Here is a 19,059-nt window from a genome sequence, read left to right on the forward strand (position 1 = left end):
ACAATGTGATGACTTTTACCACAAAATAACTACTCATGAACCACTATGCACTCCATCAAAACGGCGATCTTAGTTTTTAACGATCGTCGTCGTCACCCAAGGAGTAAGTAGTAGAAACCAAGATCAGATGTTAATCGGTGTAATGAGGGGAGATGTGGGAGTAGTTCTAGTGCATTCGAATGACATAAGGAAGGAGGAGAGAGAGTGACAGGAGGGATCCCCAATGAGAATGTATTCGACGTCGCCGGTGTTGCACTTTGGGGCGGCCAGAATGGGATGGCGCGAAAACATATATTTTCCAACACTTGAGAACTTGGGTTGGGAGGGTGCTGAAAGGGAGGCGATTTTGATGAGACGCGACGCTCATCGCCCATCGTCGTCGGTTAAAAGCAACAACAACAAAATGCGACGAACGAGACGATTTGGGCAGGGTTCCGTGCAATTTTGAACGTCTCACCCGGTTCAGTTTGATTTCTGTAATCTGTTAAAACGGTTTTTGAGCGATCCGCGTAAGTTCGGTTAATCGGTTTTGTGTAAGCGTAACCAATTTTGTTCAATTTCGGGTGCGAAGTTCGTTTGTCCAGGATTGGGACTAGGGTTGCTTTTGTTAGAGTGTTATTGTTTTTGTTATTCGATTGATTACGAATTCCCAGCTGTCGTGTGACTTATTCAGACAAAGTGACTCCCGATCGATTCCTCGCTAAGCCGAATTTCTAAGTAAGTGTTCCGGTCTTGACATTGACCTTGATCGATGTTGATGATGATCTAAATTAAGGCACTCGCCGATCGTCAATCATCATCATGATGGCGATGACGATGATGACAAAACAATCGACGATGCCTTTCGTCCGTTGCAAATTACTTTCGCACACTCGGATTGGACATGCAAAGTTTGACGACGGAAGACGGCCGTCGATCAGCTTGGCGTATTTGTGTTGAAACAGAATTTGTTCCCGCCTTGGCTGTTTGGACTTGGACGCAGTACAAACAATCGACCGGCTAAATTTAGCCGATCACTACCAGCTTAAACTGTGATAGATTGCTAATGACCGGAGAACGGACCCACAAATTAGTAGAAACCACCCTTGTTGCTCCTTTCCTCAATTGCCCCATCGCACTTTTACCAGTCGACCAAGGGAAAACTAATCAAGAAGCTAGACCGTCTCGGATGATCGATACAAAACAAACATTTCGACCTACACATTTGTTTGTTGATGAATCGAGATGCGGAAATTCAATTGCTTTCTATAAAGAGAAAAACCGGCAAATAACCGCTCATCAAAAGTCTCGAGCGGTTGCATTTTTTTTATCACTTCCGACAGAATTTTATCAGTTGATGGGATACAATTTCTGCAAACTTTTGAGAACACGAGCCTGGAATGGCGCAATTAATTCATGTGACTCATGACTCATTCCATTCTTTAAGGTATTTCTTTTGCAATGCAAGACAAATGTAATAATAATCTAGTGAAGAAATTGGAATCCGTGAGATTGTTTTGTGCATTCATTTCCTCAGAAAAAGTGTTTGTTGGCAAAAAACCGAATAGTTTCATGGAATTTGAATGATTTCCAAAGTTTTTTTTGGCAAATACCCCAGCTGGTGAATATGGGATTTTTTTTAAATCAAAAAAATATCTGGGAATTAGATCTGATATTATTCAAAGGTAAAGAAAAGCGGGAACAAATTTGGACAAAAGCAGAGATAGTTAAAACAAAACTATAGGGGAAAGAAAAACCAAAAATGAAAATAATTGTTTATGCACACCAGTAGCGTACAGTCTTCCAAAAATCGTGTTTGTTTATTTTGATGAAACTTGTTTGGAAAACCTTGTTGTTGGGCGCATATTTTATAAATCAAAGAACTAAAAAACAGTTTTCTGTCTGATTTTGTGAAAATGTACGCTAAGCCCCTATCAAAAAGAAAAAAAGTGATAATTTCTAAACTTTCAATTTCAATTTGATATTTAAAATTTTAAACTTTTAGAGATAACCATTTTTAACCTAGTTTTTGATAATAGAATTCGAATTGTTAAAAAATTAGTCCTACTCAACAAATTTAATCATCTATGTAAAATCTTTTTTTTTTTTTACAATTTTTATGATTAAAATTATATCGCTTTATAAATAAGTGATTTATTTGTAAACAAATCGTAAGTTAATAAAATTAGTTTATTTTAATTTGAAATGATAAAAAATGTCCTTCTCAAAAAACATATTTGAAAAGTTCAACTTAACAGGTTATAGAATATTACTTCCAATCTTACAAACATTATAATTTATGATGATTTAAATTAAACTAAATTATATTTTTTACAATACATTTTTTTTAATATTAATCAAACAATGTTTTTAAGTGCAAAAAGGGCAGAGCAGGGAGGATGTTTTTGATTGATGATACTGATACTTTCCAGAAATATTTGAAAAATTTGAAAGAGCAAGTTTTAAAAACACTTTTTTGTCTAAAAAGAAATCGATTTTGGTTTTTAATGTTTTTTTTTGTAGGGGAGAGTAAGGAAACGAGAGCCATGGGATAAAAATCTAAATCCAATTTTCATCGTCGTAGATATGCGTACGTATATTTTTCTATATGTTGTTCACCTATGTACGCATCATATGCTTCTTTCTTTTAACTAGCTCAAAAAATATACTAAGGGGAGAGTGGGGTATCATGGGCCACTTTTTTTTCTTTGCTTCATAATTTCTTTATTATAAAAGATTAAAAGAATCAAATAAATGGACAAGTTTTCTACATTTTTAAGGTATCATAAGACATTTTTGTTTATTTTTTGAATACATAAATTTCCCGAGTTCTGACTGTTTTAAAAAAAGTATTTTTTTTTTGGATTTTGAAAAACTGTGGGGAAACGTGGGCCATCAAATCCAAATTGACAAGATAACATGCAAAGTGTATGAGTTAACCCAAAACTAAAATTTCATAATTCATTTAGTTATTTTAAAGCAATTTCAGATGAAGAAGTTAAAACGAGAGTTGTGTATGATCGAATAGTTCCTAATTCCCGGCTCGTGAACGTATCGGCAGAATTCCTTGTATAGGATTTTTGTTAATCTAAATCGCATTGGAAAAAAAAACAAAATATTTTTAACAACTCTTTATTTGGCATAAGGTAACTTTGAAGATAGGAAATTCGTTTTTTAAGTTCATAATGTGTATTAAAACACCAAAATATAGGTGACCCAAGATACGCCACATTATGTGGCCCACAATTCCCCACAAGCTATGATTTGCAAATTGGTTGAGTTTGTGTGACTTATTGATGCTTTATCAAAAATTCCTTTTCCATGTGAAAGAACATGACAAAACAAAGATTATAAGCTAAGCTTGCCAGATTGCCCGGTTTTATCCGGGTTTGCCCGGATATTTGATGCAAAATTTCGAGAAAGTCCGGTCCGGCCCGGTTGCCCGGATATTGTGAAAAAAGTCCGGATATTGCCCGGATTTTTTTACAATTTTTACAAAGAAACCAAAAAAAAATCAAAGTTTTTGAGTAAGTTTCAGCAAAATCGATTAACGGTATGGAAATTTTCAACGGTTGTTTCAAATAATATCGCTGATTTACTTTTATAAACCTTTAAATATTTAAGTGTTCCAAAAAGTTTTTGAAAGTCTGCAATTACATTAATAAAATATTAATTTCATATTTTTTGCATTTTTTCTTTGCTTTTATGTATAATAACACCTAAATTTTGCCCGGTTTTTGCCCGGTTTTTGGATTTGAAAAATTGAAATCCATGCCCGGATTTTGCTAGGTTTTTTTGAACAAATGCCCGGAATTGCTAGGCCCGGATGGGAGTGAAAAAAATTCTGGCAACCTTATTATAAGCGTATGAACATATTTTTGTTATGTACTTTAGGTCTCCTACGAATGTATTTTTCGGGTTCTTATTTAATTATGTCAGTACATTTTTCTTGGCTAGTAAAATAAAAGAAGTATATGATACGTACATAAGTCAACGACATATAGAAAAACATGCTTACGCAAAGCGACGACGATGACAGTTGGATTGAGATTTTTATCTCAACATACAGCTGAGATATTTAGAGTGGTCCACGTTTCCCCATGGCCCACGATACCCCACTCTCCCCTACATAATTAAACAAGCACCCGCAAATTTCATTGGTGGAAAATCTATAGTTCATAACAAAAAAAAAATGCTCATATGCTTATGGTCTAAGTGTTGTCATTCTCTTTCACATAGAATAAGAATTTCCCATAAATTATTATCAATGTGTGAATCTAACGCAAACAACTTGCAAATCATAGTTTTTGGGGAATCATGGGCCACATTTTGTGGGGTATCTTGGGCCATCTTTATTTTGGCGTTTTATACACATTCAGAACTTAAAATACATTTATTCTATCTGTAAACTATTGTCATGCCAAATGAAGAGATATGAAAAATATTCTGTCAATTTTTAGCTATGCGATAGAGACTAATATAAATCCTGTATATTGAATTTTTCCAAAACGTTCGCGAACCAGGTTTTTGAAATTATTCCACCATAAAAAGCTCTCTTTTTTATTTCCTTACCTAAAATCACTTTCAAATATCAACTTGAATTTTGAAATTACAGTTTTGGGTCAACTTATAAACGTCGCATGTTATTTGATCAATTTTAATATGGTGTCCCACAATTCCCCACCATTTTTCAAAATAAAATAAAAAATACTTTTTTTATACTGCCTAGTTCTGACAGTTAAAATTTATCAACTAATTTACTAAAAGTTAAAAAAAAATGCTCAGTGATACGTTCGAAATGTAGAAAACCATACCATTTATCTTTTTCATTTTATCTTTTGAAATAAAGAAGTAATGGATCAAAGATAAAAAGTGGCCCATGATTTCACACTCTCCCCCAACTTCTACATTTTTTTTGAACATTCTTTAAATATTGGTAGATATTTAAAATAATTTTATTCAATTTATTTAATCTCTTGTATAACTTTTGTAAAGCAATGCTGCAAGAATATCCAAGTGTTTTCTAGATAAAACTAGTTTACAATATTTAAAAAAAAAAACCCGCCATGAGGGTCCAAAAATGTCTAGCAAAATATTCTTCTATAAACTCAAAATTTGAAATTCTTATTGAAATTTTGATGAACGAATAAATCAAAAGAAACAATCTCGACTCAGAGCTAAGACCAAAACCTCTTATCCCAGGTCTACAATTCTACTACAGTTTAAAAAAAAAATTCTCACCTGTTGATAGACATTTAAGGGGGGGGTAGGGTCTAACGGGTATAAAAAAATACCATTTTCACGATTTTTTTTCTAGAGCTATCGTTCAAACAAATTTATTCGAATTTTTTGCATTATACAAAGCATTGTTAAAAGAACATTTAGTAATTTTTTCGTAGAAAAATATTGAAAAATGAGCCGGTGACGGAGCATTTTCGAGGATGCCTTTTAGAAAACAGGATTTGCGGTGGACACTGTATCTCAGCACAGAATCATCTGAAGTCAAAAATTCAGAGCAAAATATTTTTAATAGATGTTTTTCTGGACCCCAACGTTTTTATTTAACTTCAAAATTTTTTTATGAAATTTTTGTGGCTGTTTGAAGTAAAAACTACGATTTTTCACTTAAAAATCCGCCATTTTTCACCTCTAAAATCTCCCCAAAGTAAAAAAATCAAAAAAGAAAAACGTTGGGGTCTGGTATTTTATATGTAGAAAATATGTTCCAAATTTGAAAAGAATCGGATAAGTAGTTTTCAAATGACGATGTCCACGGGCTTTAAAAATGTGCTCTCGAGAAAAACGCGTTTGAAGTTTTTGCTCTTGCTTTCTTGCAGTATTAGATAGGAGGAGATAAAGGCCTATAACTTCTACAGTTTTGCTTCAATTGACTTGAAAATTTGACACAACATTCTTGAAATGTTTTACAATAAGAAAATAAAAAAATAAAAAAATCGATTTTTTGAAAGTGTTAGACCCTACCCCCCCCCTTAAAGGCTGTACTCGAAAAGTGTTATCAGAAGTTTTCCAAAAATGAAGTTGGTGCATTAATTTTGGGTGCAGTTTTTAGTCCCCAATTTCGAATTTTTAATAAGATAAGACTCACCAAGCTTGTCCGGATTTTGTCCGAATGGTTTTACTTTAATTTTATTTTAATTGCTTGATAACAACTATGTATTTTGCGTCCGAAACAATTTTTTGAGAAAAGTTTATTCAAATGGCTGATGTGTTTCGATATAAAATCAAATTTTCGAGTTTTTTCTTCTTAATTTTAATTGCGAATTCTGAATTTTCCTGGATGTTGCTAAGATTATGGGCTGTAAACTTTGAAATCGAATACACGGATTTTACGAGGTTTTAGTTAAAATAGCCCGGATTTGTCCTGCCTGGATAGGTGCGGAAAAGTATTTGGTGAGCTTAGGTTTGAATCGTTTCTGATGTTCTGGTTTCAATTTTTTATATATAAAAAGCAAAATATGTTGCCTGTGACTGGATTATGCAATCTGTATCTTTTTTATTGTTCTTGATTTTTTGTTCGGTTCAAGATTGGGACAAAATCTTGTTTCGAATCTTGGTTTAGCATTAAAAATGCATTTTTCATGTTTGAAACTCATCGAATGAAAATATTTGAAATAACAAACAATTTTTAAGATTTGGATTTAAGATTTTTGTAGAATTGAAACTTAAAATAGCTCCATAATGGTGATTAAGCATTGAAATGTTGGGGTTTCATCATTCGGAATTCTCGTTCAGATTCACTAGTATTCACGAATAAATAATTAAAATTCACATAGAAAATCAAAGATACAAAATTTAAATTAGAGATTTCTGGTAAAGGATCCGGTTATTTATGGTTCATAATTATGGGGAATTGTTGCTTGTAATTTAGATTCAGTAATCAAATTCCTTGTTTGAAAGGATTATTTATTCAGGTTCAAAATGCAGAATTCAGATTCGGAATCAAAATTCAAAATTGCCCAAAACAAAACACAAAACAGATGAAAACCATTATTATAAAATACTAGCTGACCCAGTGTGCTTTGCTACATCTTCCAAAAATTCACTGAACATTGGCTGTATTTTTTCCCAAGTAATGTGAAAATTGTATGGGAGCACTCCCCCCTTGAAGTTTTTCTACTGGAAGAACAGAGGGTTGTCAAAACAACATAGAAATATTTCTTGTATTCCAATACCTTCAAATGTTGAATTTGATGCCATTTGTTTCATTAGTTTTCCAGTTTTGCTAAAAATTGTAAAGGGGCCTCCTCTCCTTTTCTCTCTTTCCACTGGAAAAAGGGAGGAGTACCAAATATTCATAGCACCATTTCTCGTACCCAAATATTCTCCCATGTCAAATTTGGTTTAATTTGTTTGATCAGTTATCGAGCTATGCAAATATGTATTTTTTTCTTTATAAGAACCCCTCCCACTTCCAGAGAGAGGGAGGGTTCTCAAACCATAATAGGAACCTTTCCAGGCCACAAAAGCACCCATCTGCCATGAGAGTCTATAGGGAACTGACTGACAGAAAGACAGACAGAAATTCATTAATAGATATATATGTAGATAGTCTTCACATTAAAATTGAAGGCGTCTATCAATACGACAGATCATCTTATTCTGTAAAAACTTATTTGTCAATCCAATAAACCAGCTTATTCTGTCAAAACACTTCCATTGATCAATTTTAAAGAAAAATCCTTTAAGAATTGTAAAGTTTTAGTTAATTTTCTATGGCAGCCCCCCTTTTAAGGGTTCGGAGGGGTTAAAAAGTATTATACCAACCATTCTCAAACTTGAAAACGGCTACACACCAAATTTCCCGTTTATCGGTTCTGTCAATTTTTTTTAAATTCTGTATGTGCTATTATTTTTGGATTTGTCTGGGTTTGAAAATATTGATACTACCCATACCCGGTCTTGAAAACAGCTACACATCAAATTTTACGTTGATCGGTTCAGAAGATTCCGAGAATTTTTTAAAATCCTTTGAGAGTTGTAAAAATTTTGTAATTTTTTTGTGAATTTTGTAAGGGAGCCCTCCTCTTTTAGTTTCGGAGAGGTTTGAAAGTATTATAAAATCCATTCTCTATCTTGAAAACGGCTACACACCAGATTTCACGATGATCGGCTGTGTAGTTTCTGAAAATTGTTCGAATTGTATCAAATTTTTGTTAGTTTTGCAAGCGGGCCCATCTTATTTGGATTAGGAGGGGTTTGAAAGTATTTTAGAAACCATTTCCGGTCTTGAAAACGGCTACACATCAAATTTCACGTGGATCATTTCAGTAGTTTCTGAAAATTGTTCAAATTTTGTCATATTTTTTATTAATTTTGTATGGGAGCCCCTCTCCTTTAAGTCGAAGAGTATTTTAAAAACGATCTCCGGCACCAAAAATCCTCAGATGCCAAATTTTACTTTGATCGGTTCAGTAGTTTCTGAGTCTCTAGGGAGCAGACAGACAGACAAACATTCATTTATAAATAGATAATCTTCAGGTTGAGGAAAATTCAGCTGAAAATATATACTATTGGCATTTTGTTAAACATTATTTATATTGTTGTCTAGCTGATCCCATACGAACTCCGTTTCGCTTTCAACTTGAAATATGTCATGAACAGTTTATATGAAAGTCATTTGCCAATCATTTTCCAGGTGCATTTCCGAATTCGTTGTTTAGCAATAATTGCAAAAACGTTAGTCGATCATTTTTCCTGTCTTCTGCTACTAAATTTGAAATCATTTATTAATTGACCGTGCCAAAAACCACCCTCGTGTATGAATTTTCGTCTCGAAGCTATACAAATTCTCACTTTATTATTGCAGAAACAAATTCAACAGTTAATATAGATGACCCCCTTTTCCGCTTGATACAAATATTGAAATCAGGAATCAATTGATCGTCCCAACCCCCGTGTTTAAATTTTGAATCGATAATTGCATAACAACACATTCATTGCCTAAAAATTAAACCCCTTTCGGTGGCCTTTTTTATTATCTTCGATATCTTTCGATTACCCTTCTCTCAAAACTCCCGTGTGCAAATTTTCAAACCAATTCAATGCATAATAACGTCAATATCGCAAAAAAAAGCAGTAAAAATTTATTAACATGGACGACTTTCGTCGACCCCTGGCAAAAAAATTTACACCTGGAATCGATTGCCCGTCCCTGAAAACTTCCGAGTGCAAAGTTTCGTTCTTAACCGAAGTATAACAACGCCAATATTGCAAACACAGTGAATTTTTCATATGGACAACCCCTTCGGTTGACCCCTGAACCAAATTTGGATAGTTGGAATCAATCGTTCGTCCTTAATTAATCTATATGCAAATTTTCATCTTAAACCAATGTATAATAACATCCCAGCAAACATAAAATCGCATTAGAATTGATAGCTCAAATCGTCTACAATGTTAATGCGGATCGTTATTCCCATCAAATAAGTAAACGATCTTAAAATGGATACATCGAGTCGGTATGAATCGGATATGATAAAAATTTTGCCTTATTTGCAAATTTGTTCTCCCTCGCGGGATTCAAATGAGAAGACAACCTTGTTGTCTCTACGATTAGCAGTGCAACCAGATTGCTTAAAAATCAGATGGTTCATTTGGAAAAATTGTCCAATGAGAGAAGCAGCAAACATTGTCGCTGGCAACGGTTTGCATGTATTGAGAGCAAAACTTGCGTTCTCGGTTGTACGAATGAGATGTTGAATATCGCCCAATTTGTATAATTTTTATCGCTTAAGCCAGAAGTTGAAAATATTTTTGTATAATGCCTCACTTTGGTAGGTAAATGCTGTTTTTTTTAGTTCTATGCGATGATTTTATAATGTATATGAAATGTATAAAAAAGTTAGTTGAAAAATATATCTATAAAAATTTAAGCTCATTTATTTAATATGACTCCACGATTTCAATTTTCGATAATTCTCTATTTTTTTAATTAGAATTATTATTAATTTGGTAAAGATTTGCATCTGGATTTGGCGAATTTTGCCTGACCTTTGAATTTAAGTTTTATAAATATAATGCCCACTTTTTGCCAGGTAATTACATGTCCGGATCTACCCAGCCCAGACACGTACATATATTTAACAAATTTCTGTAATACTTCGTATAGGCTCAACTACGGATTAAATCACTGCTTTAAAATTCCTTTGAACCATGTATTTTTTTTGAAGATAATTTGCTGAATTCATCAGTACACAACAGTTGTGTTTAAAAAACAACGAAATATTCGTGAGATCGAATAACTATCCCGATCAGGAGAGCATATCAAAATAATAACTCAAACGTATCTCACCAAGATATTTACATATGATTCAGTTATAATTAAGTACTCCAAATTTTCGATTTTAAGTTTCTCCAATCTGAATTATATCTTATTCTGATTGACAAACTTGAATGGGGTTGAGCTCATATTCATTGATCAAGATTTTTTTCGGATTGTGCTAAAATAAAATGATTATATCTTATTTTGATATACGTTCAACTTTTTCTGAAACACGGACATCGAAGTCAACGGCTCAAACCTTACATTAACGAGTTTCGCTCAACAGATTCATAAAATTGAATCAAATTTTTGGGAAACCAAAAATGGGGCATGGTTTTATCAAATAATGTGGTTTATTGACCTTCCACTAGAAAATTTTCTTGAAGCACTGATATCTTGATAAGTTATAATTTTGATATAATTTGTTCTGTCCAATATCAAACTATGCTATCTGAACCAGATATAATCTTGATAGGAGCATATCAAAAACTGATATAATTTAGCTATGATCGTATAGATTTTTTGATATAATTTGAGATATTTTAACATCCTACGAGTACTAAATTATAACTCATCCAGATAGGAAAAAAATGAATATCAAAATATCTCATCTTGATATAATTTAGTTTTTCTCTTCTGATCGGGATATGATGTCAGGAAAATTGCAATACATAAAATTTTGAGCCTTCTGCATAAGACTAGTTAGACCGTTGAATGTATGTATATGATCCACTGAACTTTATAATTCACTAAAAATTTTCTCAATTTCGATCAAGTGGAACTAATAATCGACTAGAATATTGCTACTCAATCTTCAGATTCGAAGAGCTGATGCTGCAAGTTTGAACCACACCCACGATGCGGCCGCTCGGTCTACAAGTGGCGTTTAAGTTTTATTAATAGATTTATCAAGCGACGGATATGTATGAAGGCAGTCGTCCCTGGGCACCTTAACCTGCCGGGAAGCTGATCGTCTTGCTTACGCGTGTTTTTCTCGTAAGCCAACTCTCACATGAGACGATCTGACGATTCCAACCATCCGTTGTTCCCTAGCTTGATATTTAAGAAAGAACCACTTCAGGTTGGCGCGTGCATTTGATGAGATGGTTTCAAGTTTATTTATTTTCTCGCCATCAGATTTTGGATTTTTTCTCCCTCAGTTGAATCCGAACGACAACATCTGATTCGAGTTGCATATGCAACGTTCTGGTGATATTTCCCGACATTATTTTTAAATATGGGACCGAATACTAATAATAACTGTTGCAATGTAACAACAACTTTGACTGTGTCCCCCTTCAATGCAATTTGTAGAGTGTCAAACAGAAAGTTTTCACATCAAATTTGTTTTGTTTATCTAGATGGAATTCATTCGGTAAGGAATAATTTTTCCAATGTATGCTTCATTACGACTCGTTTTGTATAAAAAAAAAGTTACACGTGATGGAAGCCGCGAGAAAAAAATTAATTTAGGACATCAACGTTAAAAATACGACGTGGTAAGGTCCAAAAATCGCGAAATCGTCAAAAATGATCGAATCGACCGTGTGCAGCGTTCTCAAACTAAGGATCGGAAACTGGATTTTGTCGGAAAGGACAAATTTAGTCGTAACCCGGGAATAACTCAACACAAATCAAGAAAAAAATTGAAAAAAAACTTTTTTCATCAAAACTTATCGACACAACTATTCATGATTATTTTAATGAAACTAGCTCAAAAAATTTCGTTTAAGTGGCATAAATAGGCAAAAAATGATTGAATCAAGGCAAAATCCGTACATTTCTCAGTCATATCCGGGCAACCAGGTCGGGCCGGACTGTTCCCAAATTTTAATTTTAATATCTCGACAAACTCAGATAAAATTGGGCAATCTGGTAGCCTTAAATTAGACCCAAAAATGATCAGTGTAAAAACTGCCCCAAACCGTTAATTTCGGAATTACTGAGATTAAACATGTAAGATTTTGAATATTTTAAATATACAATAAAAATTCAATAAAACAAAAAACCATAAAACCACTGAAGTTTGGAGAAGGAGCCTTCTTGATGTCCGCAACAAATGAAGCGCAGACATTGCATCTGACCATCACCTCGTCCTTGGCGAAATACGACTGAGAGTTGCGCGTGTCCAACGGCGCGAGGAGAAAGTCGGGTGTCGATACCACGTCCGCCGGTTGGAGAGGTCCAGAGGTGAAAAGGGCATACTTTGAACAGCTAGAATCCCGAGCCTCGGAGTTGCGACAGACGGAACAGTCAAAGAATAGTGGTGTGGGATCAAGAATGCCTTTATCACGACGAGCCTTGGTACTCTCGGTAAAGTGTGTTGAAGAAGAAGTGAATGGATGTTGGATGAAACTTGGAGGATGGTCGATGATCGGAGAAATGTGCATGTACTGGGTCAGCCAAAGCAGCCGTCCGCTTACGATATGCGGAGCTGGAAAAGGCAGTTAAACGAGCTTGTAGACGAGACAAGAGAGCCTGGACAAACTACCTAGCCGGAGAGGGAGAAAGAGCCGCCGCCAATGGAGATATCCGATTACTTTATGACTTTATTTTAGCCGCCTCAGTGGTGCAAGGACTAATGCAAGAATGCCGCTGAAAGACCGAGCAGGTCAGTTATTGACCGATCGAACAGATCAGCTCAAACGATGGACTGAGCACTTCGAACAACTCTTCCGAGTCACGAATAGCGATGGCCAACAGAAACCGCAGCTCGAAGCGCCAACAGTAAGTCGCATAAATGGCGTCAACTCGGAAGCGCCTTCGCTGGCTGAAATAGAAGCGGCAATCAAAAACATGAAATCCAACAAAGCACCTGGGATCGCTTGCATCTCTGCTGAAAAGCTGAAAGACGACCCTGCCCTGTCAGCACAAATGTTGCACCGCCTTTTCGCTGACATCTGGGATACTGCAACATTCCCGGCCGACTGGATGCAGGGTATCCTCGTAAAGGTCCCGAAGAAAGGAGACCTGACAGAGTGCGGTAACTGGCGAGGCATAACGTTGATCTGTACAACCCTCAAAGTACTCTGCAAAGTGATCCTGAACAGGATCCAGGAGAAAATCGACGCTACACTCCGACGGCAACAAGCTGGATTCCGATCCGGACGATCATGTGTGGACCACATCACAACGCTACGAATCATACTGGAACAAATCAACGAATTCGAACGAAAACGAGGATTGCCGTGGAATCCTTCAACAATGGAGCAACTGAACGAACATGACCTGGCAGACAATATTGTTTTGCTCGCCCCTCGACGATCTCACCGAAAGTTCCAAGGCAGCAGGTCTCGAATTCAATGTCGGAAAGACCAAGTCGATGGAGATCAACACAGCAAATCCCTCCAGTTTCATGGTAGCTGGGCAACAAGTTGAGAAAGTGGAGTGCTTCCAGTATCTTGGTAGCCAGATAACGCCTGATGGTGGTACCAGGAAAGACATCAAAACCCGGATCAGAAAGGCCCGTTTTGCGTTTGCGAGTCTCCGAAACATCTGGCGGTCACGCCAGATCTCTCTTCGAACGAAAATCCGAATCTTCGACTCAAACGTCAAATAAACCGCTGCCTGCGGAATATCATCCGCGCTTGGTGGCCTGGCAACTGGATCTCGAATGAGGAATTACATCGCCGGGGTCATCAAAGGCCGCTAGAAATCGAGGTTCGGAAACGTAAGTGGAGATGGATTGGGCACACGCTGCGAAAAGATGAAAACGAGATTTGCAGAGAGGCGCTAGATTGGAATCCAGAAGGTCATCGAAGAAGAGGGAGACTTAGAAACTCGTGGCGGCGAAGCCTAGCCGCTGAAATCCGAACTGTCGACGAGAATCTTGACTGGGACCAGGTGAAGACGCTGGCTCCGGATCGTAAACAGTGGAGGTCTTTTACCACGGCCCTATCCATCGGCACGGGATCATTAAGTAAGTAAGTACTGAAGTTTGTTACCCGGTCGTTACGTTACGAATCGTACGTTAAAGAATTATTTTAAAAAATTGAAGATCATAACTTCCTTTCGAAGTGTATTGTTCACCACAACCTAACAGGTTTCTAACCCATTAACCCTCTACTGTATAAACTATGAATCCGTTATCATTTTTTTTATGTTGATGAAACTTTATTGACTACTGATTATAAGATTTAGTGGTTTCAATAGTGTCAGAACAATTTTGACATTTTTTTTTAACTAAAACTGCTAATTTCATTTTGGATACAAAAAAAATGTTTCAAAAAATGAAAGTTAATGAATTCAGCTGGAAAATGCAAAAAAAAAAATTGAAACGGATCAAAAAGCAGCGGCTAGACCAGCCGAGGCAAGGCACTCTCAGAATACGGAACCTCAAGGCCGAATGGGTACCTACTTGGTAACCAAGGACTTTACAGGTTAAAGTGTAAAAAACCTAAGATTTCATGTAAAAAACTGTAGCTTTTTGTATTAAGTATTGAATAAGTTTTCTTGTGGCGTGTTGTCCGTGTGTGAAAGAATGCTCCGTGTCTTGTGTCCAAGGTTTCCAAAATCACAGGAAAATCTACAATTTCACAGAAATTTGAGCAAATTTTCATCACAGAATCTGCGTCCCTGATCACAGAATTTTGAAAAAAAAATTATTTCACAGAACTTTGTTCAAATTTTCTAAATTATAAATTTAAGGTCAATATAAATTTCGAACTTTTGCTTCAAATTGGGAAAACATGATGAGTTTGGTAATGTTTATTTATTTTTCTCGAAAAAAAAAATAAACCCAATTTAACAAGACCTCTAAAAAAATTCAATAGGAATAACAACTCATCCCAACCCATCCCATAATTTCTGGGTAAAATAACGGAAAGTCAAAAATCCAATGGCTTATCAGGTTGTCAGGCTGAGCCTCGAAAAATCAGACGGATCCTGAAAAATCAGGCACATTGGCATCTCTGGCTGGACTCAATCGTTTATTTATTTTATTTATTGCCATTTTGTAACGTAAGATACAATTTTATAACTTTTAACAATGTGTTATCCTGATGTGTTTCCCTAGCTAAATTTTCATTCGTTCGTTTTTTAAAGACTATGTCCCCTTTGAATTCTGACCTTGATATAAAAGGTTTTACATGGAAAGGTATAACGTTTCAGTTAACGATAACTCTCACGAAAACGAGTTACTAAAGTAAACAGAACTGCGTTGGGGAATAACGAAACGTCCTGTTCGAGAGCTACGTAGCGGTACAATAAGAGATCTTAGATATTTCGGTTTACCTGCGGATAGAATCCTATGAATAATAATAACGGATCTGAACGCATAAAATCTTTTGAAGCGACATCCTAATAACATCCTAAAAAACGTGGGAAAACCATGTAAGATTTAAAACATATCTGACGCAAGAACTCAGTGCTATGCGAAATATTCTTATAGATCTCTCCGAGGCGTTTTGATGAAGAAAATCACCATAGATGAATAGTGGATAAATAAAAGGCTTAAATAGGCGGAGTTTCGTTGAAGTATCCAAATGCATAGTTGTCAAGTAGAGCCTTTTCAAAGATCCATATATTTTACCACATTCGGAGATTATTTGACGGTCCCAAGAGAAACCTAGTTCAAAAATAACTCCAAGATTTTAAGCGTGGTCTACAAACGAAATTTCTTTTCCATCATATTAAAGTTTAGGAGGTAAAACAGGTGGAGTTGACTTGTTGATGAAAAGTGCTTTTGATGTTTTCTAGGATAATAGGCAGAATGTTATCAACCTTGCAGGTCGTTGCAGGCATCTTTTGGTCTTTTACGATTAGGCACAAGACCACTAAGGGTCTGCGGGTCGATCTGAGTAGAAGCAAAATACTCAACTCTCGGGTGAAATCCTTAGATGTCCACAAATACTGTAAGGAATAGATGAGGCTCGATATAGAAGAGGCTCGATATAGAAGAGGCTCGAAAAACGGAAGCAAGCTTCCTTTTCGCGTGCAAACCATGCAAAAATGTAGCCTACTATGGTGCTAAAATGCTAAAACCTTTCAAGTTTTTCTCAATCTTTAACATAACAATTGTTCTCCATGAAGAATAAAAAAATTGTACTTTCAATAAATGATTGATTTTGATTTTTGATGCCGAATCCAAAAATATAATTGATCTTTAAGTAATTTACCTTGCTTTACTGCTTCCAGGTCGTTTTGAGGTGAAGTTACCTATAAGTTATTAAGATGTCAGTTTGCTATAATGTTGTCATCAGAACTTTGTTTGTTGACTTGTTCGAGACGAAACTGCGCATCTCTCCGCTTAAAGCTTCGCGGTATTTATTCAATCGGCAACGCAATATCCATTTCGGTAATTTGTTTTTCTCGGACCACCAAATTTATGAAAGTGAGCGATAAAGTTTGTGCTGATGGCGGACGTCTCGTCATTCGAATATCGGATACACAACAGATTATTCGGCAAAGACGGCAAAGATGGACCGAATTCGTACAAACAGGGATGATAGAAAGGTATATAAAGTTGACGAACTGAACCCAATGACCGGGCATGTGTCATTTCTCATCATCACTTTCGGGACACCATGCGTCTTCGTCGTCTTCGATTCTGATAGGATTGTTTTTGTTTAAAGATAGCCGCGCGACACGCCATCGAATTGTTGATTTTTCTTTTATTGCTTTTTTGTTGGTTTGTTTTCCTTTTCGTTTTTGGGTTTCGATTTTACCCTGCCGGGTTGACTTGCTGAGTTGCTGCAAATTGGGGGAGTGAAGATGCTATTTTGGGAATGCATCTTGTTTTAATACGTCTCGTTTCATTATTTTTTCTTTGGAGGTGACCCATATAAACATAAGAACCCGACGGGATGGTTGGTTTTGATAGTCTCTCTGTTTTCTCACTTCAACAGATTCCTACCGACCTTTGTCAGAAATTTACTTCAAATTACTAATTTCATCTACATAGATGTCAATTGAATTTATTGTTGATCAATGCGAAAAGACATACCTCTGTTAAACAGCTAATAACTTTTTTGTCTAATAAGATACGATGTTACGGTCTTCGACAAAGTTGTTCAGCGGAAAATTTTCTTTTGGAATTTTATAAATTGTCACACAAACTGTCAGGTTCCACAGAAAAAAAAACAATCATTTCACAAAAACAATGATTTTTCAGTACAAAATATTCAATTTTCCATACATACATAAAAAATCGAATTTACTCATGTAAACGTTACTTAAAAACTCTATAAAAAATCATGGATGATTTTTTACCAAAACGAAGGATTTTAGACCCCAGGGTTTGAAATTCAAAAATGACCCCAAATTGACTCAGTCTAATGTAGCATCTTGTTATTGACACACTTTGCGCTGACACCATAAAAAAATTTAAAAGCTAAACTCAACTCACGATGTTGAGCAATCGCCAGGGCTGGATTAAGCCTACGAGGGGCCTGAGCAATTTTTCAAGGGGGTCCTAAATTTGTTTTCATTTTAATTAAAGGTATATTTATACCGGATTGTAGGGAAAAACTTGTTTATTAATTTTAAAAACAAACTTTTTTCTGCTTAATAAAATGTAAAATAAAACTGAAGATTGTTTACATATTTGAACTCGAGAGAACGATCCTGAAATATTCATTCTCACAAAAAGTTTTAGTCGAAAAGGTAGAAAACAAAATTCAAATAAAATTTCTCATTTAGAAATAAACTTGTGGATCAAAAAAAATACAATTCAGAGTTTAAGTATCAAAATATTGTGCAAAACAAAAATTAAAAAAGCAATTGGCTTCAGTAATCAAAATTCAAAATTTGAATCAAGGAATAGCAGTTGAAATCCCAAAAAACGAATTGAAAATATATTCTGATGAAGATTCAAAATCTACGATAATACTATAAACTGATATATCAGTTTTTTAAACAAAACTCAGTATTGAAGAGCAGAATACTTATTGCGTTCGAAGGAATGATTGAAAATACAAATTAATACTATAAAATTTGAACAGTCAACAAAATTAAAAGAACAATGAAGATTTAAGTTATTCTTCGAAATAAACACTAGAATATTGAACATGATTCCAATATTCGAATTCGAATCAAATTCAGTTAAATAAGACAGAAATAGAAATATATCAGAAATTCCACAATACAGAGTTTTAAGTAAAAATCCAGTGCCAGAGCTAGGTTCAGTCATCCAGATCCTCATAAGAATTCAAATCAGTCTGTAATTTTTGAACTTTAACCAAAACTTACTTTAGAAAATGGAGTGAACAACATTTTTTGCCATTTCTTTATAAGAAACGGCCCAAATATTGGGAAAAATAATGAGCATTGTGATATTCAATCAAATCATTGATTGTGTCTCTGAGGTAACAAGCAGAACCATACTAAATTGCAGTTTCAAAACTGTGAAATGGGCTTGTGATATAGCTCAGTTGGCAAGTCTGTTGTTTCCTGAGCCGATGTCCACGAGTTCGAGCCCAAGAGCAAACATCGAGCACAGTTGTACCGGATAAGTTTCTCAATAACAATCCGCCAACTGCACCGTTGATAAAGTCGCGAATGCCATAAAGATGGTAAAACGACTATTATCGAAACAAAAAAAAAAAAAAACTGTGAAATTTGGAAATAAATGGGTGAAAGTGCAAAAATGGTCTACTTACATTTTACAATGCATGTTGTCATTTAACCTTTTTGTCGATTTGTTGTCGTTTCTCCAAAACCTGCCTTTAGGGCCCATTTTCACTTCTCGTGAAAATGGACATGAAATATCTTATTTCGTCAATATAATTGAACAACGTGCCTATGCTTGATTTTGAAACACGGTGAAATTGATGGGGAATGGCTGAAAGACAAAAACCCAA

At 35.3% G+C, this 19,059-nt stretch overlaps 1 protein-coding gene across 3 annotated transcripts in view; it reads left to right on the top strand.

Moving 5' to 3' along the window:
* The first annotated feature begins 480 nt into the window (after positions 1 to 480).
* The window catches only part of LOC129754228 (uncharacterized protein ZK1073.1), a 327,678-nt gene continuing 309,099 nt past the window's right edge, over positions 481 to 19,059 (top strand). For 2 of the 3 annotated variants that reach the window (XM_055750150.1, XM_055750151.1), the window contains exon 1: positions 481 to 717. The gene's annotated coding sequence lies outside the window, so the exon portion shown is untranslated. The remainder of the gene's footprint in view (positions 718 to 19,059) is intronic. The other variant, XM_055750152.1, reaches the window with a different exon arrangement.

Source organism: Uranotaenia lowii, chromosome 3 (genome assembly GCF_029784155.1).
Source record: "Uranotaenia lowii strain MFRU-FL chromosome 3, ASM2978415v1, whole genome shotgun sequence".
Lineage (NCBI taxonomy): Eukaryota > Metazoa > Arthropoda > Insecta > Diptera > Culicidae > Uranotaenia > Uranotaenia lowii.